Genomic DNA, 6000 nt, shown 5'->3' with positions numbered 1-6000 from the left:
TTAAACTCAATGTAATTGCAGTTGATATGAATAAAGATTCTGCTTCTTCTGACTTGCTTGAGTCTAAATGTTTATGTCATGAATGTTTGGGACACGTTAATAACAAAACCTTGCAAAAACTAATTAACTTAAATGTTTTGCCTAAATTTGAGTGCAATAAATCAAAATGTCAAGTTTGCGTTGAATCTAAGTATGCTAAGCATCCTTATAAATCTGTTGAAAGGAATTCATATCCCTTAGAACTGATTCACACTGACATTTGTGACATGAAGTCAACACCATCATGTGGTAGGAAAAAGTATTTCATAACTTTTATTGACGATTGCACTAGATACTGTTATATCTATTTCATAAATGGTAAGGATGAAGCAATAGATGCATTTAGGCTGTAACACCCCGTATCCGAAATAGACAAAAATGCAGATTTTGAGGAGTTGCAGGTGCAACCCACGGTTTCCATCCACGAACTGTAGGTCAGACCACGGCCCATGCTGGTGGTCCGTGGTTAACCACTGCAACCCCTCCCCAAACCAACTCAGAAAATTGGCTAGGTCCCGACTCACGGACAGAACCACGGTTCGTGGTCTGTGTTCGTGGATCGAGTCCTCCCTTACCCAGCCTCTTACACAAACTACGGTCGACCAACACGGACCGTCATTCGATCCATGGTCCGTAGGTCTGACCGTAGGTAAGGGTCAGCAGCCAGTTAGATGAAAATTATTAATGGGTCAACTTCAAATGGTCATAACTGTTAGCACAAAATGAATTAGGTGTCCCATCACCTAATATATGATAGATAATTGAATCCTCTTTCAAACGCCACCAAGTTTGCAAAATTCCAACCTTCGAGTAAAAAGATATGCTGGTTTTAGTAAAGCCCTGTCAGGCAGAGTTGATCGACGACCCCAATCGACGGACCATTGATTGAACTATGGCCCGTAGGTGCAGTCCGTCGGTCACTCCGACAACAAGTAAGTTAGGAGTCTTTGGGTCTTTTCCTATTTTGTTGGACCCCTAAGATATGTCATTTAGACCCTAAATCATAAGGTTTTAGTCAGTTTAAGCCTAGAAACATAACTAGCACTTACCTTAGACAAAATCATTAATCAAAACTTAGAAAATTAGAAGCAAGAGAGGAGAAAAAGGTCAAGAACCCTAGTTTAAGAACGCATCAAGGTTCCATCAGTTCTAGCCCCGAAATCGAAAGATTTCTCCGTGGAATTCGTCACTAGGTATGTGGGATTTCACAAGTGGGTTCCTTTCGCCCATTAGGTCCCTAGAATTCAGTCAGATTCTTGATTCCATGATTATGAACAGACTTAGGGTTTCTAGAATTACAACAGATCATCATGAATTAGTTATTAACATATTCCAAATCAAATTATCATATTATTACATCGTTTCTTGCATGAATTTCAGAATCCTAGCTATGTATTTCTTTAGTTCTTGAATTACACATGCTAGGTCAGATATCTCAGTTATTCAGTTATACCTGCCTCAATTTATTAATGCATCATTATCAGATTAATTGTTACATTCTCAGTTTGCATGTTCAGTTATGAGCTATCCGGTATTTACAGAAACTCAGTCATAACCAATTAACATCTTAATTCATAGGAAGTAGCATAATATCGAGTTGGACTAGGGTTCAGCCCATATTGTCCCAGAACTACGAGCCACGTAGGTGTAAGTCCCCTCTGTGGGCAACATTAGTTTAGTGATCATGCCAGCATGCCTCTATACCTCTAACAGGGTATATTGGGTCCTCTCTATGGGGTGTATACATCGGACTCCACATTTAGCTCATGTGGTTTTATGGCAGTTATTAGTAGCTCCCACAGTTCAGTCAGACTCGAATGGATTGACCATATTTCAGTACAGTCAGTATTCAGTTTCAGCATGTTTTAAATTTGGTCATTGCATTAAGTTAGCTTAGTATTTCATATCTATATCATGTTCAAATTATATCATTGCTTTATTGCTTTGTTCAGTTATATGTTATTTCAGCTTTACTCTATCCCGCATGCTTAGTACCTTTCAAGTACTGAAGCATACGTGCGCTACATCTTCTCGTGATGTAGGTTCAGGTTCTCAGCATCCAGATCACGCTTAGATCAGTTCCCGATCTCTAGTTCAGCGAAATCTGAGGTGAGTCCTCATTCTCCGAGGACAATAGTCATGAGTTTCTTTTTAGTATTTTTAGTCTTTAGTTTCAGTTTTGCTAGACTTAGTTTGGAACTGTCCCAACATTTTTAGTCAGTCAGAGGCTATTTTCAGACATAGATAGACTGAGCTTAGTATTGATTTAGTATCTTCTTTATATTAAACTAATCAGTTTTTCATATATCTCAGTTATAGTATATGGGTATTCCCCATCTTTTCATTTTATATATGATTTAGCTTCCGCATCAGTTTATTATCTTTAGTATGCTCATGATCATGTTAACAGGGTTAGCTTGGGATCACTTGTGGTCCTAGGTCCCGTGTCTGCGTCTCGGGGGTAGCCTCGGGGCGTGACAAGCTTGGTATCAAAGCATTAGGTTTAAGAGTCCTAGGATGTCTGAAAAGCCGCACTAAGTAGTGTACTTTTCATGGATGTGAAGTGCACCACATCTAATGAGAAGGAGTTAATGAAGTGTTTTAGGAAATCTTCACTTTCTTGGTATTCTTATCGTGCATTGGTATGATCTCCTTTCTAATCCATCGTTATGCGCTTAAGATCATGCCCCCTTATAGAGATTACGCATGGAAAGCTAATGCAATTCCTCTAGTCCCAGACCATAAGGTTAAGAATGAAGAGTTCCAGAATGCGATCCAACTATTGGCTCAGAGTATGACCAACAAGAACAATCAGCAGGTTCCAGTTCCTACTAACAGAAATAGTGGATCAGTGGCAGCTAGAGTTCAAGATTTTTTTTAGGGATGAATCCGCCTGAATTTTAGGTTCATAGGTTGGTGAAGACCCACATAACTTCATTGATGAGGTTAAGAAGATCTTTGAAATGATGCAGGTAACTGGGAATGATCGGGTTGAGTTAGCATCATACCAACTTAAGGATGTGGCTCATATCTGGTATACTCAGTGCAAGGAGAACAGGGGTATATATGCCACTCCTAGTACTTGGGATTGTTTCAGCGAAACCTTTCTGGATAGGTTTGTTCCCATAGAGTTGAGAGAAGTAAGGGCCCAGGAATTTATAAACTTAAGGCAGGGTAACAAGAGTTTCCAAGAGTATGGGCTCAAGTTTAACCAACTCTCCAGGTATGCTCCTCACATGGTTGTTGATTCCAGGGCTCAGATGAATAAGTTTTTGTATGGTGTGTCAGACTTAAAGAAGACCGAGTATAGGAATGCTATGTTATTGGGAGAGATGAACATCTCTAGGCTCATGACTCATGCTTAACAGGTTGAGGGTGATAAGCTTAGAGAACAGACTAAAGAGACTAAGAAAGCAAGAGCATGTAACTACGAGTATTCCCAACAGAAATTGGGTGGTGGAAATTGCTCGCAGTTTCAGCAGAAGTCTTCGACTCCAGCCCATTCATCAGCTAGTGTTCCATCCCCAAGTTTCCATAATGATCAGAAAGGCAGGGCGTTAGGCTCTAAGTCTCAAGGTAGTGTTTCAGGCACCAAAACTTACCCAACTTTCCTAAAATATAGTAAGAATCATCCGGGCGAGTGCCTTGCAGGTAAGGAAGGATGTTTTGGGTGTGGTTAGTTTGGTCATAGATTGAAGGATTGTCCTTCAAGACATGGTCAAGGAGGAAATAATGGTAGAGCTCAGTCTACAACTTCAGCAGCACGAGCGGGTCGCCAGACTCAGCAGGGTAGCTCATCTGGTACAGCTGGCGGACAGAGCCAAAATAGGCTCTATGCTCTTCAGGCTCATCAAGATCAGGAAGATTCTCCTGATGTAGTCACTGGTACATTACGAGTCTTTGATCTTAATGTTTATGCATTGTTAGATCAGGGGCTACTTTGTCTTTTCTAACTCCTTACATAGCAGTCCAATTCAGTGTTAACCCAGAAACTCTTTCAGAACCCTTCTGAATCTCTACTCCAGTCGGTGACCCAGTTATAGCTAGACGGGTATACAGAAATTGCCCTATCACAGTCTCTCAGAAAGTCACCTCAGCATATCTTATAGCGTTAGAAATGGTAGATTTTGATATAATTCTAGGCATGGATTGGTTTTAGTTCTGTCATGCCTCAGTCGATTGTAGAATTCGGGTTGTTCAGTTCCAATTTCCAAATTAGCCAATCTTAGAATAGAAAGGTAGTAGCTCAGTACCTATATGTCGATTATCTCTTACCTTAAGGCCAGAAAGAGGTGAATCTAGAGGGTGGTGTAGCACATATTGAGGAAAAAGGGAAGGAAGTAGAAAAAGATATTCATCGTCTTGTTCTCTTAAGAGTTAGTCTTACTAACACATCAGATGTTGGTGTGATATTCCAGAATAGATCAGAATCTTCTTTGGTAGTGGAAGTTAAGGAAAAGCAAGACATCGATCCGATATTACTTGAACTCAAGGGTGCAGTCCATCAACAAAGAGTTGAGGTTTTCTCCCAAGGGGGAGATGGTGTACTTCGCTACCAGGGTCGATTATGTGTTCCTAATGTGGGCGAGTTGAGACAACATATTCTTGCAGAGGCTCATAACTCTAGATATTCTATCCATCCAGGTGCCACTAAGATGTACCGCAATCTGCAGGAAGCCTATTGGTGGAATGGTATGAAAAGAGATATAGTAGATTTTGTGGCGAAGTGCCAAAATTGCCAGCAAGTCAAGGTAGAACATCAGAAACCAGGAGGTATGACTCAAGAGATTGACATTCCTACTTGGAAGTGGGAAGTGATCAACATGGACTTCATCACAGGTTTACCTCGTACTCACAGACAACAATACTCCATTTGGGTGATTGTTGATAGGGTTACAAAGTTTTCTCACTTTTTGGCGGTCTAGACTACAGATTCAACAGAGGATTACGCAAAGCTTTACATTAATGAGATTGTGAGGTTACACGGGATTCCTTTGTCTATCATCTCTAATAGAGGTCCTCAGTTTACCTCTCATTTCTGGAAGTCATTTCAGAAAGGTCTTGGTACTCAGGTTAATCTTAGCACAACATTTCATCTGCATACGGATGATCAGGCAGTGCGTACCATTCAGACCTTAGAGGAAATGTTGAGAGATTGTGTGATTGACTTCAAGGGTATTTGGGATGATCACCTTCCTCTTGTTGAGTTTGCCTACAACAATAGTTACCATTCCAGCATTCAGATGGCCCCTTATAAGACATTGTATAGGCGTAGATGTTTATCTCCAGTTGGTTGGTTTGAAGTAGGTGAATCTTCCTTGATAGGACTAGATTCAGTCCTTGATGCTATGGAGAAGGTGCAACTCATTAGAGATAGACTTAAGACTGCTCAGAGTCGCCAGAAGTCTTATGCAGATATGAGAAGAACGGAACTAGAGTTCCAAGTTGATGATTTGGTTTTCCTGAAAGTGTCACCTATGAAGGGGGTGATGAGATTTGGCAAGAAAGGGAAGCTCAGTCCCAGATATGTAGGCCCTTATCGGATCTCGAAAAGGATTGGTAAAGTGGCTTATGAGTTAGAGTTGCCAACAGATTTAGAAGCACTGCATCCACTCTTTCACATTTCACATTTGAAGAAGTGCGTGGGTGATCCAGCATCTGTAGTGTCATTAGAGACTGTGGCTGTAAAAGATAGCCTTTCTTATGAGGATGTACCCGTTGAGATTCTTGATCGTCAGGTTAGAAGGTTGAGAAACAAAGAAGTCGATTCAGTCAAGGTTTTGTGGAGGAGTCAGTCTATAGATGGAGCTGATTAGGAAGCAGAAGCAGCCATGAAGTCCATGTATCCTCATCTCTTTTCTTCTGATTCTATTCCAGCTTGAGGTAATAGTTCCTCTTCAGCTTGTACTTTTATTTTCAGCGTATTTGCATGTTCTTGGAACTCAGTTCAGTCAACAATTA

This window comes from Solanum stenotomum, chromosome 5 (assembly GCF_019186545.1).
Source record: "Solanum stenotomum isolate F172 chromosome 5, ASM1918654v1, whole genome shotgun sequence".
NCBI classification, from domain to species: domain Eukaryota; kingdom Viridiplantae; phylum Streptophyta; class Magnoliopsida; order Solanales; family Solanaceae; genus Solanum; species Solanum stenotomum.
This window is presented reverse-complemented; position numbering follows the sequence as displayed.